The sequence below is a fragment of the Aegilops tauschii genome, chromosome 6, assembly GCF_002575655.3.
Source record: "Aegilops tauschii subsp. strangulata cultivar AL8/78 chromosome 6, Aet v6.0, whole genome shotgun sequence".
Taxonomy (NCBI): domain Eukaryota; kingdom Viridiplantae; phylum Streptophyta; class Magnoliopsida; order Poales; family Poaceae; genus Aegilops; species Aegilops tauschii.
The window spans coordinates 201069365-201096030 of record NC_053040.3 but is presented as its reverse complement, the minus strand read 5'-3'; the positions used below and the strand labels follow the sequence as shown (position 1 = coordinate 201096030).

General features: G+C 49.8%; 1 long non-coding RNA gene across 1 annotated transcript; it reads left to right on the top strand.

The window, feature by feature from the left end:
• Window positions 1–13742: 13742 nt before the first annotated feature.
• On the top strand, window positions 13743–15106 carry LOC120967472 (uncharacterized). The gene is made up of 2 exons (XR_006664829.2): window positions 13743–14311; window positions 14831–15106. It is a non-coding gene; the product is annotated as an uncharacterized lncRNA (long non-coding RNA).
• The last annotated feature ends 11560 nt before the right edge of the window (window positions 15107–26666 follow it).

The window sequence follows — 26666 nt, the reverse complement described above, 5'->3', positions numbered from 1 at the left end:
AGTGTGCTATGTTACTCGCTAAGTTACTCCCACTATGACTAGCCTCAGGAAACTGAGTGCAATAATTGAGTAGTTTTGCAAACTACCAGTACTACACCTGAAACGGTTCAAAACCTATACCACCACCACGCGCGCGTCTGACCGCTCTGGCCGACCCAACCCCCCTCCCTTGCCGGTGCACGCTTCCCGCGTAAGATGGTCAGCGTCGCCCCGGAACGTCAGTGCCGCATTAATGCCCGGCCAGAGCAGAGGTGACCTCTCACTGGCACCGGCTTTCAAGCAGCGCGACGGCTGAGAGAGCGTGGCTTCCCGGTGCACGTGACTGCTCCGCGTCGAGGCTGGCCATAGTTTGGATGAGTCTCCATCGTGGGGAGCCACACTAACTGCGATGATATGGACTCCCGTTGCCCACAGTTATGGATCGTTCCATCTATGAAGAACACGTGGGACTGGAACTACGAGACACACATGTACCCAGGAGTGGACGTACAAACCTGAGTAATGTAGCGCAGTAAGTGAACTAGAAAGGCACAAATAGTATGAACGTGCATGGCATATAGGCATTCGTCTCTTACTACCACTAAATGTTGTACGTGCAATGCCCGGTGATGTTATGGAGTATGTGCCTAAGTACTCTACTACTACTATATTAATTGGAGGCACATATTAGGTTTTATATTTGTTTACGTGTATGCCCCGAGACCTTCCAACTAGACATGTCTTTCTCTCTGGGCCGCACTTTGTATCGTTCATACCTCTAGTACTACTACGTGTGGTCTCCGACCCAGAAGTGGAGACGCTCTAGCACGCTATTCATGTCCCACTCCTTCCGCTGACGTGTGGGACATCCAGCACGTGCCGTGTTTGGCACTCCTTCGTCGTAAGAGTTGAAACGCTAAGCATTCATCAGAAATAAAAAATAAATATAAATCAGGAGTTATACTATACCACGCGTTTTCCTTTCTCCTCGATATCGGAAAGAATACTTTCGTTCGCCGACATGTGGGACGTCGATCATCCTGGTCCACTTGCCATGCCTGCAGAAGTCCAAGGGAGAGTCACCCCGGTCGTCGCGCCGTAGTCATTACTAATGAGTCGTCAAATCACAGGCCCAACCTTTCCCACTGTGAAGTTTCTCAGACGAAGGAACCATCATGACTTCGTTGAATTCCGCTTCTTGAAGAAAACTACTGTACCAGCAATAGCTAGCTACAGTCGTTACTCCAGCAGAGGCCTCCTTTGCTTCATAGGATAGGAATTTTATAGGAATATGAAAATCATAGGAAGTGAGATGACATGCATCTCAATTCCTATAGAGAAAGAGATGCCATTTGATGCATAGGATAGGAATTTTTCCATTGAGTCTAGGCTAATGTACTGGTAATTTTCTCAAAAAACTACAGTAGCAACTAGTAGTACTGGTACATGCTCGTAATTAATTAGACAAACGTACGGGCAACACAGACACACACACACTAACTACCAGTACTACTACTTCTCACATGCTGGCCAGAAGCCGTCGTTCTCCTTCCCGGCTTTGTCGGCGACCCCCGTCGTGCTTGGATCTCCGCCGACCTCTCCGCAGCAGCGCGTGCATCCTCTTCTTTCTTGCGGCGGCGAGACTCTCCTTTCTTGAGTGCTTTCTGACTTTTCCGCTCCCTCTGTGCGGCTTTGGCCGCCTCTTGCTCTACCGCCCATTCGGCCTTGGCAGCTTCAAATTTTGCCCACATAGGTGTGAGGTCGCGAACGGCGATGAACTCGGCATGGCGGGATGCCATCGCTTCCCTACCATTATGTGTGCGGTCGTGGGCGGCGAGGAACTCGGCATGGCGGGATACCATTGCTTCCTTACCGGTTAGTGTGCGGCGCGATGGCATGAATGACGCTTGGTGACAGCTCTGGGGTGGAGTGGCCGGACAACCGTAAAGTGCATTGGTTTGTCAAAAGCTTAAGGACAGAAGACGAAGGAAATTTGGATTCCCCTTCAATCCTGGTCATTTATTACCGAGTAAATTGCATTGGCGGTCATCGAACTTGTCTTGATAGCTCACTTTGATCATTGTATATGAGATATGGTGATTATACGATCATTGGCTCAGCGTATAGCTCCGTATTTGTCTGGTTGACCAGTCAAACAGTCCGCATGCGCCTCATCAGCTCGTGTTCTTTATCTATCTATCTATGCGGGCCTACCTGTCAGTGGAGAAAGAAATAAAAACCAAAATTATGCGTATGTGAGGAATCAAACCACGGACTCGTCGCTGCAACGCACACCCGTCAGCCAAATGAAAATGAAATACTTTGCGTTAAATGCACAAACGGATTTTTTTATATTATACGTGACGCACACATTAGCGCACACCATCCATAGAGGCAAGTAGCATGTACATGTGCAGACAGCCAGACACTCACGCTCATGCTGTCAAACCATGCTAATGCATGCACGTCGCCCTCTCAATCAAAGTCCTGCTCATGGCACAACGCAAACGGCGAGCCCGTCACCTGCGCGCCCCGGCGGTGCGTGACATTACTGTTTAGACGTTCGCTGGAGGCATCCGCGAACACCAAGCATGTATTCACCTGGCTCAACACCAACGGTCATACTCATGACTCGGCGCCTTGCTCATGTATATCGTCCATCAAAACGACAATCTATAAAACAGCCTAGCTAGAGATGGTACTATGGTAGGGAGTATGTACTATCGTGAGCAACTGATCATAGTGCCACTGCACACGAGTGTGTGTTTGATCGATTCGTCCATTATTCGTAAGTTGTGCATGGTTGTGTGTTGTCTAATGGTGGTCGTCGAAGGCTAGCTGGCGACAATAGCGGTTGCATGGATGCCTGGTTGTCAATACGTGCCGCATACGCTTCAAAGGCTCGTCATCCATGAGTTCACATTTTTCCACCATGCCAGCGTCTGACCGCCCTGGCCTACCGAAACCCCTTCCATCGCTAGCGCGCGCTTCCCGCGTGAAACGGTCACCGTCTCTCCAGAACGTTAATGCCGCATTCACCGGACTTAAGTGCAGGTGCAGTTGGTGTGTCACTGACATGCGGGCCAGATGCCCGTTGGGCCCACATGTTAGTGAGCCAACGCACCTGCGGTTAAGTGATTGAAGCAGCGTCCGCATTCACACCCGGTGCGACCTCTCACTGGCGCCGGCATTGTAGCAGTGCGACCGCCGAGAGAGCGCCACCCGCATGGCATCCCGGTGCAAGCGACTGTTCCGCATTAACGACACCACGGCTATCCTTCCGTCCGCCACCCACATTTATGACACGCGGCTGCCGATGAACCTACTCCGGCGCTAGCCGTCAATCCGCCTGCTGCGGCTCATTGCCATTTGCCTGCTATATTAACTTGAGCCCCAGCTACCAGCCATAGCCAAAGACCCACACTCATTCTCCTCCAGTCCCTTCCTTCTGTCGGCACCACTCCAACCATGGCCTCCTGGCGCTCCAAAGCTCTCTTGGACGTACTCTCGCAGGAGCAGATGAAGGACATCGGCTGCTCCGCTCCAGGCGCGCTCCAAAGCTCTCTTGGACGTACTGTCGCAGGAGCAGACGAAGGAGATCGCCGGCTCCCCCCCGGCCGCCCTCCGCCACCACGACCACGAAGCCTACGCGCGTGCACGGGTGCAGCTGGCAGCGAGGAAGAGTAGTACACGGTAGGCCGCCGCCGCTTTGGTCCCAGGAAGGCCACCGCTCCTCCACCCAGTTGACTCCAAGCTTGATGGGATAAACATCAGCGGCCGATTAGCCGCTTGACGGCGATGTGGAGGCGGAAATCTTCAGAACCTTGTGCTCCGGAGCAGGAGGTTATCGAGACGGATGAGGAGGAGGCAAAGGCAATGGTCGGCTTTCTCGGGTTCATGGCAGGACATGGTGGTCGGGCGCCGGCGATCGTTTAGATTAGGTTTACAGTAGGTTTTAGTATGGTTTGTGCGAAATATGTAATGAATTTCATCCAGTTTATAGGAAAAGTTTGCAAAATGTAATGAATTTTATCCGGTTAATTTGAAATTTGCTTTGTTTGCACGAATTTCGTCCAGTTAGTTCATATAGTTGTCGAAAGGTATGCGGGCAGCATTGGATGGCATCCATCACTGTCCTCGGACAGATGCCGGTGTAAATTTGAGGGCCAGTGCTGGAGATGCCCTAACTATCATGCTATAATCGCTAAGAGTACTCCATTATTACGCAGGGAACAGTTATCCCTCGATCAAAATCATATTCGTCGTGTTTCGCACTCCTCCCATGTAAGAGTGTAGACTCTTGCTTACCTAAAAACGGAGCAAGTGGACGGCACTGTAGCACGTCATATCACTCAAACTAGCCCGCCTAACGCGCAGGAAAGCACCGCCCTCATCATTTTGTTCTGGATTTCTATGATCGATCACACGAAAATGTTACGCTTTGCAAGTTCAAAAGGAAAAGGTGGCACACTTACGACTCGTACGCGTCGCACCCCCGACAGTCCGGCTCGCACGCCGCTCACCAGAAGGGACACACGTTGTCTTGCATTTGCACTGACATGTGGGACTGCAATTGAATAAACCGTCGATAGCCGAAATCTAATCGCTCGGCGGGCATCGGCTGAGAAGAGAGAGACGGGGTAGGGAGATAATGTGAGGTGGGCCATGCTGGAGTCCGGACCGCTTCCAAGCCCGCTTCTGACCGCCCTAGCCCACCAGAACCCCCCCACCCCACCACCTCCCCGCGCGTGCCCCCCTCAGATGCTAGCTGCCTGCATTCATAGCAAGTAGTACCAGTAAGGCCTCCTTTGGTTCATAGGATAGGAATAATATAGGAATAGGAAAATCATAGGAAGTGAGATGAAATGCATCTCAAATCCTATAGAGAAAGAGATGTCATTTGATGTATAGGATAGGATTTTTTCCATTGAGTCTAGGCTAATGTTTTTTCCCTTTGAAATGTGAAGGATTGAATCCTATCCTACGTAGGAATATGAATCCATTCCTATAAACCAAAGGGCTTCAAAGGAACTTTTCTTACAAAGTTCCTATCCTTTGCAATTCTTACAATATTACTATGAACCAAAGGAAGCTTAAAATTCTGGGCTATAAGGGCATGTACAATGGTTGATAAGATAGTCTTATCATAAATCTTGCATGTAATTTAGAGATGACAAAAAAAATATGTGTACAATGTATCATCTCTTAGCCTTATCTTCAATAACAAGTTATTCCTAAAAACATGGTGAAACATATTGTGCTAAGAGATCATCTCTTGTCTTCTCTTAGAAGACAAGCCTTTTTGTATGATTTCTCTTTCCTCCACCTAATCATTTATCCTATGTGGCATCGCTACAATAGAACCATTGTACATGCCCTAAGCCCGCTTATGTGGAGGAGAGAGAGGCATTGACAAAGTCAAGGAGTGGGATCTGCAGGAGCCCGTCTCTACATGTGCTCCTAGGTATAAAAAAACTAATTCTATAAAAAAGAGGCATAAAAACAATTGTGTCTAAAAAAAGAAAGGTAAAAACATTTGAGAGGAAATAGATAGAGAGAAAGTGAGAAAAAGTTGTAACCTTATAGCCAACCTTATAGTCAACACTATGGTAGTATTACATGAGGAAGGAGGGAGTGGTGCACATGCCAAGTTCACTGGACTGCCGTGTTTCACACTCCTCCATCGTAACAGTGGAGACAATAGCTTTCATAAAAAATAAACAATGAATAATCGTTGCTTGTCCACTATATCGGAAAGAATACTTTCATGCGCCGACATGTGGGACGTCGACCATCCTGGTCCACCTGCCATGGACCAAATTATCCTGGTCCACCCCGGTTGTAGCGCAGGCCCAACCTTTCCCACTGTAAGTTGGTCGGACGAAGGAACCATCATTACTTCATTGAATTCCGCTTCTTCAAGAAAACTTACTATACCCGCAGTACGGCTACCACACGTGAAGACTGGAGATCACTGTACCACGTCATATCATTGAAACCCACTAGGCCAAACTAGCCCGCCTAGGATTTGTACTCCCTCTGTTTCAAAGTTAGTAGTACAAAGTTGGGTCACCTATTTTGGAACAGAGGGAGTAAGTCTGTGTACTACTATGATTTTGTGTTGTACGTCTTGGTACTTTTGCTACGGTTTTCCTACCCTATGAACCAAATGAGGCCCAAATGTCTCCGTGTCGGCTATTGTTTGATTGATCGCTAGGCCTACAATTTTAGGAGCTTGGGCTATTGGCCGATCGACGACGGATCAGTATAAGCGTACCACGAGCTCATCTGCCCCAATGTTTCTCTTCAGTGAGTGTTTTTCAAGTACTATAGCTCGCACAGTAGCTAGCCTACTAACACCAAGAATCATCAAACAAGCCATGCTGATATGATAAACAGTTCAAACTTACATCTAAGCATGCCATATATTACATCAAATGTTGGTGAGGATACATCTGTTTCCACAACTCGGAGAGGGTTCGCATGATTCACTATCAAACAAAAGTAGCAAGTACCGCCCACACAAGACAGTGCACTAGCCCTAAGATGGTTTGACAACACGCATCGTTCTGGTAGTTAAACACAATGCAAACTACCCTGAAGGATTAGCGCGGCCAACTATTTCTTGTCATCGATCTCTCGGGCAATGAGCACAGCACGGACAACGACATGGGAATCGATCTCTGGGGCGATGTCCACTGCGACATCGGAATCGATCTCCGGGGCGATGTCAACAGGACGGACCACGATATCGAAAACAATCTCTGGGGCGTTGTCCACAGGACGGGCCGCGACATCAGAATCATCAAGGACGTCCACCGACACCTGCACACAACCCTAACATATTAGCAAGCACATTGCAAATAATCAAAAACCACAACTATGGTAAGCCATTATTTTTTACCTTGTGCAGCTCACCGGGGGATCCCATCCCTCTGGGGGCCATCTCCTCGTCCTCAATGGGGGCCATCACCTTGCCAGAGGAATACTACTTCTCAATGGCCTTGAGCCTCGCATAGGTGGCCATTAGAGTTTCTGGGGTAGGCACGGTGGGGCCCTTGCTGTTCTTCCAAATTTCTTTGAGGAGTTCGTCCGCCAACATCGTCAACTCTTTGGCTAGTGCTTGTTTCTTGGAGTTCTTCGTCTCCATGGGTTGGCTCGCCAACATGGTCAACTCGTTGGTCGATGCTCGCTTCCTGGAGAGCGCTTTCTCCAGTGGGTTGTCCGCCAACAACTCTTTGCGTAGTGCTGCAGGATCCATCAATGAACCGACAAACAAAAAGCAATCAAAAGGAAACCACAATCTCAATGAAAACGGGAAAAGAATAGGCTGTGAGAATCGGTCGGTGCTTCGCAAAAAGCAGAATCTTGGAATGAAAATATAGTAGCATCACTGATTCGCCCACCTTTCCTTCGTCTGTACAGAAGAAAAATGGCAGAAGTGAGTAGCCTGGAGTGAGGTTTTCTTCAAGAAAGGCGAGAAAGGGCTTCAACGAGCATTCCAGTGAAATGATGGTTGCTTCGTCCAGTCCAACTTCGAGGCCACTTTGAGGCCACTTTACCACTACTGGTAAAGGTGTGGGTTTTGTGATATGATGGGTCATGACGGCCACACCGGGCTGACCGGTGAGTCTCGACTATAGCACCTCACTGTGATTTGGTGGATGGCACGCGGGCCCGGATGCTTTGTGATATGCTGTGATGCTTTGATGTTTGGTAGGGTGTATGAAGGGTGCATGAGTCCACACTAGCTTAACACAAATACACTAGGAGCATGCATGAGAAGAGCATGCATGAAGAGGGGTGCTGGGATGAGCATGCATGAAGAGGGAACAACTATGCTGAGATCAGAATGCAACCAAACACACTGTGGCGAGCGTTCGCAACTGCCACGTTCGGGTTGCGCTGGGCTCTTCGCCTCTTCGAGAAGACGAACAATGATGTTACTACTACTTCTACAATATCGAATCCACTGCTGCATGTCCGTCCACCGCGTGCCAGAGGGATAGCTTATTGTATACTCTATATTTGCTGCAACCTCTAACATTTACCCCACCACAAATTAAAATATATATTCCTATCATGACCATATGAGCGTGCAAACTACAATCACCAGGATGATAGGTAGGGCCAGAAGATTATTTTAATAAAAAAAAGCATGGAGCCGACCCCAACGATTTTAAGCATACATGCATGGTACACGCTATCCTAGACTACTCTACACATGAAACTACCACACGAGCGTCTGGGCTGCGCTTGGCTCTTCGCCTCTTCGGGAAGTCGAACAATGATGGATTACTACTGCAGTGGAGGAGTACTACAGTATGCTTCTGGCCATCTGACACCGATTGAACTGCTACATGTCCACCGCATGCGGGAGCGAGAGCGCGTAGCGAACCAAAGCTTCTCCTAGTCCTGCCAGCCACCACGCTCATGGGCGAGGGAGGGACGCAGCTTCATTGACTTACTGCTCCTGCCATTGCGTGTATGACAGGTGGGGCCAACAGGTGGGTGGCCCACCTGTCATGCAGCCAAAGGCAGGTGCGGTTAAGGCGAGAGGGAGTTGTAGTAATCAAACTTCTCGGTCTTGTACGAGTTGAGACGACACATCAAAGCACTACACTCGATATATTTCAATAATTTGCGTTTAGCAATGCATTAATTGCAACGCATGCATTCATGCCGTGACTCTCCTTTTGATACTTGCATGTGTTGATTTAATGCACCTTGCCAAATTTTGACTATCAATTTAACTAACCAAATGTTCATGCATGTCGGAAAAATTACATAATTGAAAACTATGTTCAAATATGAATCAAATGATATAATTGTTGTTAACATGCACTAACATTTTGTCAGTTAAATCTTTGGTCAAAATTTAGCACCAATTACAAAGGGGCCCAATAAATATTGTACTCTCACATTTTGTTTTCAGGATACTCCCACATAGAAAATATAAATAATAATGCATGTTGGGGCAGCCCACGTTTCTGATAATTTAGCCGTGGGCCCGGATCATTTAATGGAGGGTTTTGTACCAGACATGAATGATACAAAGTGCGACCTGGCACACCGTGACACCACTTGGAACTAGTAAGGTACACGTGCATTGCACGCACGAGATTTGGTAACCAAATTATGAATAAATACCACACTATAGCATGTAAGCTTTGAGTCATATATGGATGATGTAGATGTTCGTTTAATTCTTGTAGTTCATCTCATCCAAAATCAATTAGTTTTATACAAAAATCTATTTTAAGATTCTAGAGAACAAAGGAGAAGTGCTTGTGTTTTGAGGTTTGTGCATTTCTATACCTATATACCCCTATATAGTGTGCGAGTAACTTTGAAAGATGATCGGTGGATGAAGCCAATCCGATGGTGCAGAGATGGCAAATCCGAGCACTATTGGTCATTGGATATCATCTACATTCCACCAGATTTTGCCACATGTACAATCTAGAAGACTCCATGGTTCAACTTAAGCATAATGCACAAACCTCAAAACACAAGCACTTCTTCTTTGTTCCAGAATCTTCCGTATCATAATTTTCTAATGTTTTTTTCTAGATGAATTGTCATTATTTGTTTTTACTTTATGCTTTGCAATGCATAATTCCATGAATCTTAAAATAGATTTGCTTTTTTTATAAAAACTAGTTGATTTTGAATGAGATGAACTATTCCATGAATCTTAAAATAGATTAGCTTTTCTATAAAAAAACTAATTTATTTTGAATGAGATGAACTATAGGAATTAAACGAACATCTACATCATGCATATATGACTCAAAGATTACATGGTATAATGTGATATTTACTCATAATTTGGATGCCAAATCTCATGCGTTCAATGCACGTGTACCTTACTAGTATGCCTAAGTTCAACAATGGAGTCTTCTGGATTGTACATATGGCAGAATCTGGTGGAATGTAGATGATATCCAACGGCCAGTAGTGCTCGGATTTGCCATCTCTGTACCGTCGGATTGGCTTCATCCAACGACCAACTTTCAAAGTTATTAGCACACTATATAGGTGTATGTATAGATGTATAGTATAGATAAGCGGGTAGCTATCTCGGAAAACAATCAACAACTCAAAAAACAAGGTGACCTAGCATGTACACAATTTTAAACGATTTTTTGGAGGGAGTGAAAAAGGAAAACTACCCCATTACGTATATATAGGACGGAGCCTCAGCGCTTGGTTGCTAGGGTTGCTCTATTCACACACTCTCATCCTCTCCAGATCTAAACAAGATAGCGGTGGTAACACTGTCTTTCTCCCTTCAAAAAACAATGTCTTTCTATCCTCACCGCTGGTTACAGATCCAGACGTATCCCCCTCCGCTGGTGAAGGGGAGGAGGGGCAGCGTTTAGGCCATCGTCGACAGCGAGGGAGGAGACCCATTGCTGGCCGCACTGTTATCTTTGGCCGAGCATCGGCGCGGGAGGACCTCCTAACCCTTCGTTGTTTCCCTAGTGTCGGCGGATCCGGCCTCCCGCCGCCCACTTATCCACATCCCGACGACCTTCAGGTATATCTTCCTTCGAAACCACCCTAGCTCTACTTCCCCAGCTCGCTACATCGCTGCATGTGCATCATTTTCTACCTCTCAGCCCCTCTCAATTGGATGGTCCAACGACACATATTTTTTTCTTCTATTGTTAGAGGTAAAGCTACTTCATGGAGTCGAATCTTGTACTTGGTTCAAACAAGAAATAAAGTGGGTGTGGGGGAATTTAGTATGTGCATCGGACTTGGTACAAACAGGAAGGATAGGGGTGAAAGTAGTACAGACTAGTCATCCAACCGGTCTCTTGGTCGAAAAGGGAAATATAGGGGAAACGCTCTACACAATGGTATGACCAGGACTAGGTTTGTTATCCACACATAAGATGGCTGCATGCATCATTATGATGCAGAGGCCGAGGGCACGCCTCCATTTCCAAAAAAAGAACATAGGAGTAGGTGGCTAGAGTGAACAAAAATGGGACCAACCCAGATATGTTTCTTGGATGTTTGTTTCTCGGGGCAACAAACTCTGAATCACCACTTTATGCCCTGGTTTAGGTACATGGTGCTGGACTACTGGTGCACCCACCGTCCCATGCCCTTATACCAAATATTTAGCTATTCTTAATCTAACGCCCCTGGTAAAATGAAGCCATGCCACTGTTATAAGCCATGAATAGTTTAGCCAAATGTTTTTGCCTGTAATTGTTTGAGACTCTGACTGTTTCCTCTGTATCTATTTGTGCAAACAGGGATATCCATTTCACCTGGTTGCTGTTGTGACCTTTTGGTGCAATGCACAAAACACTTCTTAAAAGAAGTGACTTTTGTGTTGTTTAACTGGAATGTCAGAATGGAACAGTTGGTTCATTTCGGTGGAACTGCACAAAGGGAGATCTGTGTTCCAATCCTGATCATCCATATTGGCACCATAACCTTCCTTTAGGTAAAAATGATATTTAATGCATGTGTTCATCTCTATTTTGCGACTGCCATGAGAAAATAATGCTATTGTTTACTAGTACACTTGTACTCCCTCACTGACAAAACCAATTCTGAAATAGAAGGCCAATCATGTACTTGGTTTCACCAACTGGTGAGGAGAAAGAGAAACAGAGCATGAAGAGGAAGAAGAAGAAGAATAAACAGTGCCAAGGTGATATTGCTGAAGCCGAGGCCTCAATCGAGGCCATTCAAGGGCTCTGGCAACGTCTACCTTACATGTGAGACGATCCTCCAGGGAGCCCTTCCACTTCTGTGTATTGTCCATGATGAATTTGATGCTACTGTTAGAGTAATATGCTAATGTCTTTCTATCCTTTCTCACTAAGCTAATGAAGGTTTCACCTTGTTCCTACTTGTGCAAACATGGATCATGTTGTGCCAATCATACATTTTAGTGGAACTACACAAGACAATACAATGAACTGTATCCCAGCCAGTGCTTTAACTCTGCTGGAAGTTCTTGATAATCTTTCGATATAATCTCAGCACTGGTAAACAAGAGTGATTTCAACCATACATTTGAAGTGCACAAAAATATATACTATTGAGTGATTCCAGTGAGTGCTTTATCATCTCTTCTGGGAGTACATGGATAAGCTTTTTTGCTCAGGTTGGTACCGGCCTAAGGCTTCATCCATATTAGTTTGCTGTCATCTCTATTGTATCGTGCTAGTGTCATGAGAAACTCCTTTATCTTTGCACGCTAAAGTTTTGCAACCTATGATACATGGCAATGCTTTGAGTGTTGAGCTAATTGGCACTGATTAAATAAACTAATACCTCTCTTTAAGCAAGAGTATTATGTTGCTAACTTTACCCATTAAGATAATGAGGGTGCTTCTATTTGTTACACTACTGGAATCAGGGATTCTGCCGTCTGCCAGTTCTTTGCCGTCTGCTTGCAGACGGCAAAGAAGGTCTTTGCCATCAGCTACCAAGCAACAGACGGCAAAGAATTGGCAGACGGCAAAGAAGGTCTTTGTCATTTGTTATTTCTTTGCCGTCTGCTGGCAGAGGGCAAAGAATCTTTGCCATCTGCCAGCGGACGGCAATGAAGTGCCAGTGGACGGCAAAGAAGTGCCCGCGGACGGCAAAGAGGGGGGCTATCTTTGGATCTGACCAGTGGATCTCATTTTCCCCCCGATGGGCCGAAAGAAGCGCATCCCCCCACCAAACCCTACTCCGCCCCCACATCCGCCCGCCGGCGCCCTCCTCCGCCTCGCCGATGCGCTGGGGTCGCCGCTCCTCCTCCGCGCCCACGGCACCGTCCACTCCTGCGCCGCCGCCGTCCTCACCGACCCCGCCGCCCGCGCACGCCACCACCAGGCCGCCCTCCTCGCCGCGCGCCGCGCCGTCGACCTCGTGCCTGACTCCCTCGAGCTCGCCCACTTCCGCGCCCTCCTCCTCTACGAGGCCGCCAGCGACAACCGCGCCTACGAGGAGGTCATCGCCGAGTGCGAGCGCGGGCTCAGGATCGACGACCCCTCCGACCCGGAGCTCCACTCGCTCAGGCTGCCCGCCCCCGACCCCGACCAGCTCCGGGCCGAGCTTCGCAACCGCGCCTCTGCTCTCCTCCGGCCGGCGCGCCACCGCGCCTCGTCTCCTCCAGCCGAAAGGGTACCCAACGCCGCCCCCCCGCCCTCCACCCATCCACACACCCGGCTCTCCCGGCTCGGCGCGCAGTCCACCATGGAAGGGCACGGACGAGGCCGGCGCGCCTCCAGCGGGTAGGCGCGACCCCGCCTCTCACCCTCTCTGCCGTGCTCGGCCCCAGGTCCAACCCCACACCCCTACCCCTACCTCCGGCGCTCCTCTGTTTTGCCTAGTAAAGCTGTTCATAGCATCATTAGCAATTCCTATGATTTTGCAAGAATTTCACTTCGTGTTTCTGAATGTTGATTACATCGATATGCAGACCTATTTGTGTTATATATAAGTCAGGCCTTTGTTCTCTTCAAATTATTACTCTGCATTGAGTTTATCTATTAGTACAACTCAAAGTGGCAGGACATGTATCTGTTACATTTTTCTGACTTCGACTATGTGAGTGCACTGTAATCCAAGAGATTGTTCTTCATTCTTCTTGCAGGAAAGACGTGATAATTAGGAAAATTTTGCTAATGCATTGTTAGAGAGTTTTGGTCGACTAATGGCAATCCGTCTCCTATCGCGTCAAAATCTGAGCAAGCTGGTCGGTGTAGTCTTGTAGCATGGTCAGATTCAGACTCAGCTATTTTTTTCTTTTTTGTTCCTACAAGATGTTCAGCTTAGCTTTAAATACAGTAAATTTGGATACTGGAAATGTTATATGACTCTGTTCTCCATGTATCCAGCATTATCCATGTTGCTCTTGACATTGATGCTTTATGAACAAGTAGAACACACCTGACAAGACAGCTGTCAATGAATGCTATGAGGTTTAGGAGAGACTTTGTGGATGTTTTTGCCTGTTACCACGTGTTGGCCACTAGAACAAGCAGACATTTTAGATGGCCCTTTTTTGTCTGTACGTTGTGCATGTCATCTGTTAGAACTGGGATTGTTTTTGGTTTTGGCCTTGATAATACTAACTCTACCCTTTAGTTCAATCAGTTTCAGGGCCGCCCTTTTGCTCTCCACAATTCAGCCCTCTATTTTCCTGTTTGAACAAGATGTGCTTATGTCATTGTGTTTGTTGAACTGTACAGCATAACAACAGTGGAGTGACTTGCAGGTGCCTCATGTGGATTTTATGGCTTAAGCCAAGAGGAGAAAGAAAGGGCTCTGCATATGAAAAGATACCAACATTATTGTTTCCATGAAATTGGTAATATATGTGGCATGTGTTTGTTTATCTTTTCTGCAAGAGCAACTTGTGTCCCGAGACCTTCTAGTGGTACTGAGACCCATAAAAAGAAATTGTCTTCTTGCATGATCACTTACTGAAAATAGGGACAATCAGCTTTACTTCTGAGTACTTAGAAGTAGTTAAGTTATCTAAGTTATTATGAATACTGTTACAATGTGCTTGTATTGAACCATCTATCCAAGTTTATTACTAACTCTATATGTGCTTCTCTGCACCTATGCTTGCTTGTATATCTATTTGCTTTATGGACATGACTCTTGTGTTTGTTTGCTTGTTGTACTGTGATAATTGCAATGCTTATTTAGCGACAAAATTTGCTCTTAATGTACTGTTGCAGGATCTGGATATCTCTCAAAATTTAGTACTTTCTGGTGTTGATCTCAAGTGCTGGCTCCTACAGCATTGCATTTCACCAAGTGAAATGCTACATTTCTACTCCTAACCCATTCTCTCTTTCTTAGTGTTTTTGTTATGAAGGTTGGAAGAAAAGAAGAAGACCCAGAGAAGATCTTAGTAATAAGATAGTTTTTAGGAAAATAGATATTTAGTTTTAGGTCATTTCTTCTAATTTCAGATATGGAGTGCTTGTCTTTAGTTTTTGTTTTGACTTTGTGAAACTTCCTAACTATGGACGAAACTGTGTAATATTGATGAAACTATGTATATGTATGGATGAAACTTGCTACTATTGGTAACATGTGTTGGATATGCTATATTGGTACTATGTATGGATGAAACTTGCTACTATGTATATATATGTGTGTGTTTGATTTTCTGTGAAAATGAATGGGTATAAGAAGAAACAGAATTAATGCCTATTTGGTCTCTTTGCCATATGCCAGCAGATGGCAAAGAGCCTGCAGTCCTTGCCGTCTGCTGGCAGACGGGAAAGACTGCAGGCTCTTTGCTGTCCGCTGCAGACGGCAAAGGCCCTTTGCGGTCAGCCGCCCGGAAGCAGACGGCAAAGTGGCTCTTTGCCGGACCTTACTTTGCCGGAGCCTTTTCCCGTCCGCGGCTGACGGCAAAGGCCTTTGCCGTCTGCCGTTCATGCCTTTGCCGTCCGCCGTGGCAGATGGCAAAATAGCTGATTCCTGTAGTGTTAGTGTATGTTTCATCAACTAGTCCCACTATTACAGTAATCTCACTCTCTCAATATATGTGCCAACAGGGATGCTCCATTTTGGTGGAACTGCACAAAAACTTTGGGTGCTTCATTGCCTGGACAGCTTCATTCCTTTCCTGTCAGTCGCTAATCTGGGCTTGCTTCCTTCCTTTGCTGCCAGTCGCTTGGCTTATCTCGGCTTCTAGTCAAAGGAAATAGTAATTGATATGCTACCTCACATAGGTTGGTACTGGTCTTTATCCTGATTATTGTGCTTGACATATGTATTGGTAATTTGGTATTGTGCTACTATTTGCCGATTTCATAAAGGAGTAACTTGGAGCCTGAACTCGCAGGAAAATCATTACATTGGGTGATTTTAGTAGAACTGCACAAAAAGATCAGATGGACTGGTACTTATGCTGCTGCTATGTACTCCAAAGTTAACTCAGAGAAGCATCGATGTTGACAAGAAGAAGTGCCTATATTCATTCAAGTATCAACTGGCGTCAACCAGTTGTCAAACTCCAAGTATTAGGAGAGTGAACGCCAAAAATATTGCTTGGCGCACAGCCCAGAAAAACGCAGTCCAGTCTTTGGTCCCAACTTGTGCCTTTTGGTTATCAACACATATGGTAGCGAACCGTATGGCATGGAGTCTAAAGATTCCAGACAAGTTGGTTGACGCGTATATTCATCTGGCACTTAATCAGTCTGCATGCCAGGGATGCTCCATTTCAGTTGAATTGCACAAAAAATTTGGGTGGTTCATTTTCTCAACCGCCTCCTTTCTTGTCTGCAATGTAGAATTTTGGCGACCTACACGACCAAGATGAGCGAGTAAACCAGTTGGATGAAAATAGTGGCCAAGTTGCTCAAACCTCCCTTGGCACGAGGCCACTATTTGACGATAAACCTACAAGCAAAGTTCAGACTGTCCGTGCTGCCTCTTATGTACTCGAAAGTTTACTCGTACAAGCATTAATTTTAGCAAGAAGTACCTCCGACTGAACACCATTTTCCAGTTTGTACCCTAGGTAATTAAAGTTCGTCCATGGATGATATTGGCTGTGATCTCAATCATTTGGTTGCATAAACATACTGAACATGTGTATATCTAAATCTTTTTGTGAATTATCTATGAATATTGTCGTGTGATCTATCAATCATTTGGATGCATAGACATGTTGAACTTGTGTATATATGAATCTTTTGAGTTGTTGATTGTGAATGTTGGCTATGAATATGAACGTGTCTGGTGAACCTAAGTTTGATTTGAATGTTTACCTGTTCTGTTGTACTTGTGTGTGAACTTGTTAGTGTGTCTACTGTGGGATTTGTGACGTGTGGGTGCCAACGGCACACCTTCTTCCCGAGAAGAATTGCACCTGCTTTGTTAGGGTAGCAAAGACGCATCAGCTCTTTTTAATATTTTTGCTCTGTCTTCCCCCCTCCCCCGCTCAACCCCTGTCATAATGTTTTCGGCCTCAAAACAAGCATAGTGTTGCGTTGTTTTTGGGGCTTGATGAAAAATCAAGTGTTGGTTTCTATAGGTTGGCCCGCCCAGCAAATGGGCTGCTGGTCCACCATGGACTGGGAGGCTAAAAATACAAGTTGTATGGTGCAGAGGCAATAAAAAAACGCCATCGAGAGCCATCCACTAAAGAAAAAAATCTCGTCTGATGTGCTTCTTCAGTCATGCCGCCGGCCCCCACTTTAATCCATTTCGCTCGGGGATCTAGCTGGTACTATCATTTTTTTCCAGAGGGCGAACAAGTATCAGCTAGGCCTAGGTATGCGTAGCCCACGACATACGGAGACAGTGGTTTCAACTTATTTTTTGAGGTCCATACCGGCCTATGGGCCTCCGAGCGTAGGTTTTATTTTTTCTTAAAGATCGGCGGCCCAATGTATTTTCTTAACAAAACGTAGATATCTGTTCTATTTATCTATATATAAGAATAATAATGCTGTGTCCAATTTATGTTTTCGCTTCTAACCACATTATATATATTTATATTATTACTGTTATCGTATATTTTATAGAGACTTATATATACATTATAAAAACATCCCACGTGTTATTAACTTATAAAAGTAAATGTTTAACAGAAGTGGGCAAGGAAAATCCTGGTTGTTTTTGACTCACAGGTAGGAAAATCCTGGTGATTGCGTAAAAAAGCTTGCGAAGATTTTAAGGACCAATCTAATAATAACGCGCTCATTTTTATTTTGAGCAATAACTCGCTAATTTGTTAATTTTATATATAAAAAATGTGTCGCAATGTTTTATTTTTTTGATATTAATTGCTCCTTCTAACCTAACATTATATATAGAACAAGCCCATCTAATTTGTGTATTTCAAGAAAGTGCAAATGGGCAGGGATTTCTTAGAAAATATTAAATGGAACGCATGGACGCAAAATTATTTGTTCACCCAGCCCAGCAAATGGACTGTACATTCTAAAAAACATGGGTTAAGTATATGCCACATTTTTGCAGGCTGACATGTGGGCCAATAGGTCGAAGCCTACGTAGGGCGTTGTCAACTTGGCCAACATATGATTATGACATCCACAACCATTGGATTTATATCCAACGGTCAGCATGCACCTTCAATCTCTCGTCTTCTTCCTCCAGCATCACCGGGACCGCCTGGTCCGGCCTCCGACGGCTAGCGGCTCTGCTTAGCACGCGTCGCTGCGAAGCACTACCCCACCGCCGGCCAGGCTATCCCTCCACCCCTCCACACCTCCTGTTATGCTCCACCGACTGCAGCCCCACGCCGCACCAGAACCAGTTATAACCCTTGTACTCCTCTCAATATACGACTCCGCTGCCGCGTCTTCCCATCTCCGGGTCGTTACCGTCTGGGGCCTCGCCATCGTCCACCGCCTCGCTACGCTCGGCGTGGCGTGGTCAACAAACAAGAGTCATCGGAAGAGGACTGTACGTGGAGAGCCTGACGGTTGGGACCCACGAGGTCCATGGTCGCACACAAGGAAAGTTCCTCCTTATTAAGCTGGAAAAAAAATGTTTCCTCCCCCTGACAGCTGGGACCCATCGGGTGTATCTTCACATGGAAGGAAGTGCTTCCTTGTTATGCGAAAAAAACAATTCCACGCGTTGACAGGTGGGACCCGTCAGATTCAGTGGCTGACTTGTGGGCCTACTAAGCGGACGTCAACTTAATCAACAAATGATTCTAGTAGCTGGACCGTTGGATGTTAATCCAACAGCCGTGCTCCTTCTTCAACCTCTGTTCTCGCTCCTATCTCCCATGGGCGGTAATGCTGCCGCGCACCCGAACCAGTCAAGTTTCCCACTCCTCTCCATCCGCGACTCCACTGCCGCGTCTTCCCCATCCCGGGGTCGTTCCAGTCTAGGGCCTCGCCGTCGTCCACCGGCCTTGGTGTGCTTGGCATGGTGTGGTCAACATGGTCAAAAACTGAGAGTCATCAGAAGATGATTGTACGTGAGAGGCTGACAGTGGGGACGCACCATGCCCAGGGACGCATGCATGCAACTGCATCCTTTTTACCCTAAAAATTAATGTTTTCTCCCCCTGACTGTTGGGACCCACCAGATACATCTTCGCATGCAAGGAAGTGTGTCCTTATTACGCCACAAAGAATGAATACTGCCGCTGACAGCTCAGACCCACCAGCTATATCTTCGCACGCAAGGAAGTGCCTCCTTATTATGCACAAAAAAATGAATACTTTCCCTGCTAGCCGGGACCCACCATAGTGGGAGGCTGACTTGTGGGCCTACTAAGTTGACGCGGATGGAGGGCTTTGTCAACTTAGTCAATATGAACAATTTAAGCTCCAGTTACCGTACGATGTCCATCCAACGGCCGTAGTGCTTCTTCAACCTCTGGTCTTCTTGGTCCAGCCGCCAAAACAAGCGTCGGCCGTGCCACCTGTTCTGCCTCCCGTGTCCGGTTGTGCTGCCACCGCTGGCCATGCCATCCCTCTATACTCACCCACACCTCATGTTATTCTCCGGCGACAGCCTCACACCGCAGCCGAAGCAGTCAACCCACGTACTCCCCTCTGCGTGGGCATCCCCTGTTGCGTCTTCCCGGCTCCGCGTCGTCCCCTTCCTAGGCCTCGCCGTCGTCCACCGCCCTGGTGCTCTCGATGCGGCGTGGTGAATGTGGTCAAAGAACGACTTCCATCGGAAGAGTACTGTACGTGGAGAGGCTGACAGCTGGGTCCACGGCCGCAGCAAGGAAGTGCCTCCTTATTACGCGCAAAATAATTATTCCTCCACCTGACAGCACGGTCGAAACGGGATCCTGTTCATCGGGAGGGGTCTGGTGTACCGCAAAACGGAGGAAATGGACCTCCTACGGTGGAAACGAGGTCCTGTTGATCGAGAGGGGTGTGGTGTACCGCAAAATGAAGGAAACAGACTTGTGTTGGAGCGCTACGGTCAAAACGGGGGTCCTGTTCATCGGGAGGGGTGTGGCGTACCGCAAAACGGGATTCCACGGGATACTGTTCATTTCCACCACCGACCTCCTCCAGCCTCCACGGGCTCCTGTTCATCCACTGTCGACCTCCTCCAGCCTCCACCTGCGACTGTTCATCCGCGGGCTCCTGTTCATCCAGCCTCCACCGCGCGCTCCTCCACTGGCTACTGTTCAAGCAGCCCTCTCCACGAGGTCCTTTTCAACCACCCCGCCATGGGCTACTGTTCATCCAGCCTTCCACCGGCTACTGTTCAACCAGCCCTCCACCGGCTACTGTTCATCTAGCCCTCCACGGGGTCCTGTTCATCCACCGGCTCGATCGATCGGGATACTGTTCATCCAGCGGCAACGGCCTCTAATACCACGGGGTCCTATTCATCCAACCCCCCACCGGAACTGTTCATCAAAACCCCCAACAACACTCACTGTTCATCCAGAAGCAACATCGATCGGCTTCAGTTAGCAGCAGTAGCAAAGGAATCACTCGGGTTCACTTAACAGCAAGGGATCGATCGCTCGGGTTCAGTAAAATTGCTAGTTCAATTGCTCTGGTTCAGTTAGAGCCCAATGCCTCGCACACACGCGCGCACGTACGAGAAACGCGCATCGCTCGGCCCCGGACCACCCACCGTAACTGGGAACTCCCCGATATTTTCCTCGCCCTTGCTTCTACCATAGTTTTTTCTGTCATGGACGGCCCAAAGAATGTCATGCAGCTGCGTCTCCAGCCCGCCCAGGACGAAAAGCCCATTTTCTTTCATGATTTTTTGTCATAGAAGTAGGACCCTACCACAGCTATGATTATACCAGGTTTTGTCACAATTATCGTCATAGAAGTGTCATAAGTATGACAGAAAAAAATTCGTTCGACCCAAAATGTCACGGATGTGTCTTTTTTTTGTAGTGGTGCCTGGTGCCCAGGAGTTCATCACCAAGGCGACCGAGGAGCTTCAAGAGGCGAGATCCATGCGCGGCGACAGCCGCCCACCACCTGGCGCTGCTCCTTGTCCTGGCAAGGACAATGAGCTGCGCGTTTGCGTCGACATCCCAGGGCTCAACAGGGCCGCATCACAGGAGCGTTTCTGGCCTTCGCGTGTTGGTCGATGCGAGGGTCCACCTCACAGCTATGTTTGCATGCCATTCGGCTTGCCGAACGTGGCTGTCACCCTCCAGCGCCACCTGCGGAGCGTCCTGACGGCTCCGGAGGCCAGACATCACGCAGTCCTGGCGGAGATGGCGATGGTTCTTCATGAGCCTCCCTGGCCCCCAAAGCCTCCCGAGGATCTCGACCCAGGCGGCTCGTGAGGAGCGACTTCTTCAATGCGCGTCTTTAGGTACGTCAACACCCCTCCAGCAACGTTGCCAGGTGACTCTTTTCGATCCATTCAATTGGGGGTGCCCCTCGGGCAGCATTATCCCCAAGTTGCACAGGCATGTCCCTGCGACGTGTATCCTTTTGTGTCTTTACCTTACTCTATTGAGAGCGCCCCTCGGGCTGCATCATCCCCAAGTTGCACGGCTCCGTCCTTGTGGCATGTATCGTTCTTGCATTTATCCAAGCTAGCTTGCCTTTTCCCATGAGTTACTTTATGATCATCACTTGCCAGTCCAGCACTTCGATGCCATGAACGTCGTGTGCTCTTGCGAACCCACCCACGACCACCTCATGATTAAGGGCCAGCACGGCGTCTATGCTCGGGTCCGTTCCTGCATCGTTGCTAAATCCAAGAGGCTGAGCTCTGGCTCATGGGCAAGCTCCCGTGTATGTCACCTGCCATGTTCATTGGTGCTTGGTTCTCGCATGAGCTAATCGCGGGTAGATGAGCCAGGGTGCGCGACCCGGTGCCTCGCCACCATGGGAGCCACGCGCTGGTTGTCTTTCTTTAGCATTTTTCGCATGAGAAGACTGGGCACGGCGTCTATGCTCGGGTTTGTCCCTACAACATTGATAAACCCAACGGCTGAGCTCTATCGGGCGGGCGGGCCCGGTTCAGGTCACCTCCAGGGGTCGTTGGTGTTTGGCCTTCTCATGTGATCACCTTAGGAGATTCATTCGCAGAAGGTTATCTAACCATCTCGCAGGGCCACCTCAGTTGTAAAGAATCAAAATCACACGCAACCTGCCTTGAGGTAGGGCCTCGTGAGTCCCGCGCTGGCTCACGAGTGCCTAGACACACCTCGTCTAGCCCTGCCGTGCAAGCCACATGTCAGGGCGGGGCTGTACGAACTGGGGGTCCCACTCAGAGGGTGCCCCCACCCACGCACCAGTGGAAGCACCATGCTCTGCGCCGGCAGTCGACACGGTCGAGGAATGGCTATGCCCATGCAAGTGCGGAAGCGCAATGCTCCGCGCTAGTGATAAACAACTGAGGGTGGCCCCATGGCCGCACCAACCTCAGGGAGCCACCAGGCTCAGTGTCCAGCCTCACCGCAATGCTTTCCCCTCAGGAGAGCCGCCCGAGGGGGCTGGGCATGGGGGGTTACGCTCAGGTCATGCCTGGCGTACGCCACCCTGCCAGGTCCCCCGGACCTGGTAGTCGCGCCCCCCTCCCGAGCGGGACCTCGGCGAGGACATGTATGAAGGTTTGTTCGTACGTCAAGGGGGACTCCTGAGCATTGCGCCTCAGGAGCCAAACTAGTCACATAGCCCCTCACACCTTGGTCTTGTCCTGGTGATCCGTACCACCCAATGGCGGCTGAGGTACGTGCGGGGCCGGGCTCTACCGACGCAGAACACTAAGGCCTACTCTCGCATTCCCTTCCCGAGGGTTGTTCGTACGTCAAGGGGGACTCCTGAGCATCGCGCCTTAGGAGCCAAACTGGTCACGTAGCCCCTCACCCCTCGGTGTCGTCCTGGTGATCCGGACGACCCAATGGCGGCTAAGGTACGCGCGGGGCCGGGCTCTGCCGATGCAGAACACTAAAGCAACGAGAAGGAAATCGCGGAATCCTAACAAATTATTACAAGACATATTGTTCATCCAAATACCAAACACAAGTTTTAACGCCTCCACCAGGCACGGTGCATGTTGTAGAAAATAAAAGTGGAAGGAAGTGCCACCAGCAAGTCTTCTTTTCAGCCTTGGGTGCTGCCACCGCCCGCAAGGACTGCCCCTTCATCAACAACGTTGCCGTCGCTCGTGACGTCCGCCGGGGCCGCAGGGTCGGCGGCACCGTCAGCCGGGGGCGCGGGGTCGATGGCAAGGAATTTCTCCAGTAGGGCATTCACCCGGTCCTTCATGGCTTTGGCAGCGGCTTCGTAGTCCTCCTCGTCCACGGGTTCAAGTAGGGTGTCGAGGTCGACGCTGGGGTCGCGAAGATGAAGATGACTGAAAATACGCGTCAGACCTGAAGCACAGAGCACGCAGGCTTCCCCCTCCACCATGGGGCCGATCCCATCAACGACGCCCTTGAGCGTCGTGACAAGTTGAGGGAGTAGCTCGGAGGGGCCTTCCGCCTCGGTCACCAACGGCTTCTTCAAGCCCTTCCCGTAGAGTTCCAGCAGCACCTCGCAGGACTTCAGCTCAAGGGATTTGAAGGCCGCATGATCTTCAACAAGAACCTTCACCTTGGTTCTCAGCTGGGCCTTCTCCGCCTCCACCTTCTTCTCTCGTTCCTCCAGGCGGCTGTGCTCCTCGGCCTGCGCCCACGCGGACTGCTCCAGCTCGGTGTCACGGGCGGCGACCGCGTCTTCTTGAGCCTTCATCTTCTCCTCCCACGTCTCGCACTGACGAACCTCAATGGTGTGCTCATTGCGCATTGTCTCCAGCTCGGCTTCCACTAACCGACAGTGCTCTTGGACATCCTCAGCATCCTTCAGCGTCGTGTCACGGGCAGCAGCGGCCAGGTCAGCGGCCCGCTCGCCTTCCTCGGAGGCTGCTATGGCCTGGCTCAATGCCGTCCTGACAGACGCGTCGGAGCGCATCCACCCCGAGATCAAATCCAGGCGTCCTGCCGCCAGGCGACGGTCGGCGCCTTGAAGGTCGTCCCGAAGCTGGGCCAGCACGGAAAGGGCTTCCTCTAGGGTGCCATCCGAGGCAGAAGGATCATGGCCCGACGGCGTGATGGGAAGAGAAGGAAGCAACATCGGCGCCAAGACCTGCAGGTTGGCGGCAGCAGAAGAGGTCGGGGGCTCCTGAGCCTTCGGAGCCTCAGAAGGCAGGCTGGGGGCAGGCGCCTCTGGAGCTGGTTTGTCCATAGAAATCGCCTTCTCCTGAGGTTGGGCCCTTGAATCTCGCGAGGACGACCCGGCCGCAGAGGCGCGGGAGCCGTCGCCGCTCTTCCGCACTAGAGGTGGCCCGGTTGGAGCAGGCTGCGGGGACCCAGGCGCCGTGGCCATCTACTTCTTCTTCTTCTTCGCTACCAGCTTTGGCCTAACGGTACAAGGGGAAGGCATCAAGAAACTACGGCAAGAAAAAGGACGAAAGATCAAGACGGAGCACCTACTGTTCCACAGTAGCGTACTCCCTCGCCCTCTTCTGGAACACCAAGCCCGAATCCTTCGTGGGTTGGGGCACCGGCGCGCGAGTCCCAGGGCCTGATGAGGGGCTGACGGTTTGGACCGTAGCAACGCCGGCTGGCGATGAAGCGGAGGCATCGCCTCGGGAGATCAACGTCGACCTGCTCTTCTTTGAGACCCCGGCCTGCGGCTTCTTCGGAGGGGTGCCCCTGGACCTCGTCGTGACCCCGGCGGGGTTCGATGACTCCCTCACCAGATGCTCACTGTCCTCATCGTCATCAGGGAAGGTGCCAAGGAGGTCTGCCACACGCTGAGGAGAAGTCTCCGCCGCCCCCTCCCGGGTCACCTCCGAGCCAGACCTCTCCTCCTCGTCGGACTCACCGGAGGACAGCACCACCGGGGCCTTGCTGGACGCCGGCGGGATGAGCCCACGCTCGTTGAAGACGGGCATGGCAGTAGCGACCTCCGCTCCGTCTGGGCGACGGTAGAGCGGAAGTTGGGTATCTGGTGGGTACCCCTGGTCCTCCCTGACCAGAAGATGGAAGGTCTTGTCCAGCTCCTTGTCTGACAAGGCGTCCGGGCGTAGGCGGAGGTCGCTTCCCTCTTCCATGAGCCTCCAGAAGGGGCGTGTGCGCGCCTGGAGCAGAGCCAAGCGCTGCAACAAGAACTCCTTGACAATCATGGCCTCTCCGCCTTCAGGTCGTATGGCTTCAGGTCGGCTGCCATCTTCTCCAGCACCTGCTTCTCCCGGGGGTCAGTGAGCTTCATGCTAAGCCATCTCTCATGAGGCAAGGGCATCCCCATCGGCGGCGTTAGCTGAGGGTAGGAGGTCTTGGCGTCCATGAGGACCCACTTGCTCCTGAAGCCCTCGACTTTCTACCCGGCTCTTGAGATTGCATTGATCCCATTGCCCGCAATGAAGTTAGGGCACCCAGAGCACTGGCCCTCCTTGTTCCGGAGGTAGAAGAAATGGTGAAGTAGCGCCACAGACAGCATCACCCCCACAAATGCCTCACGGTAGAAGGCAAAGATCGACATGAGGAGGACGGAGTTGGGATGAAGATGGAGGGCATGAAGGTTACGATGGTTGAGGACAGCGTAGAAGAAATCAGAGAAACGGGGACTAGCCCCGCAAAGACATTGTGCCAGAAGAAGGGATAAAAAGTACTGCCCGAGGCCTTCGGGTTGAAGGAGCCGACCCGAAGCGCAGTCTCTTCCCCCTCATTGCTGTCGCCCGCCGTCACCAAGAGCGCGGCGGCAAGGTTCTTCTCCGAGACCGTGCGCGCGCTCAAGGTAGGCTCGTACTAGGAGGGCGAGTGCGTGGCCTTCGCCTTCTCAGGTACCATCTGCTGCAGGCTCGGAAAGGGGTCCGTGCGGATCTGGAGTCTCTTGTGGAGAAGAACGGGAAAGGGGATCTGGAGCAAGATGAAGGAAGCAATGAAGGCTCTGTAGCATGCGCCAGCCTTTTGTTAGGTGAGAACAGTTGCCGAGGCAGCGTGGGGAAGCGGAGGCGCCCACATCCCATCAATCGCGACACATCAATCAAGGCTGCAGGCGGTTGGGGCCCCCGGCGCACCGCACTTGCCCTTTGGCTTCGCCTCGAAGCCATGTTCGAGCATGCCTTAGGCCCGGGGGCTACTGTCAGCGTTCTGGGAACGGGGGTGCCCAGACTTGCCTGCCTGCAGCCCGTGGCGTGGCTCCATCAACGGCCCGGTACGGCCTAGCTTCACCAGCAGCAACTCAAGACCATCGCGAGGGGCCAAGCCTCGCGAGGCGGACGACACCAAGACCTCATTCGGGGCAGTCTCACTAGGATGGCTCCCGAGGAGTGGAGATATCTATGCAAGGGGCACCATGCGATGCTCGCATGACGTGAGCCATGACGACCAAGGCCAAGCGGGCGCCAGCAAGCGCAGTGTACCCGTTTCCTCTTTGGTGCTAAGGAGGCAAGCGCAGGCGCAGGGTCTCGAGGAATCAGGCAAGTTTTCCATATCGGTGCAACAAGACCAAGACCAGCAGGACGGCAGGACGAAGGTCATCGCGGAGCCCACAACAGCGTCACCACCAGAGCCTTTGGCAGGCGAAGACTACTTTTGTCAGGATAGCTTGTACTAGTTGTCCCCTTCAAACTTGGCCGTTGTGGGATCCCTTCCCGCCTAACATTTGGGAGGACTAAGGCCACTATAAATAGGACCTAGCCACCACCTTAGCAAGAGAGATCATCCAGACCACCCTCACAGTCACCAGCTCATCGAGCTCATGAACACCTCA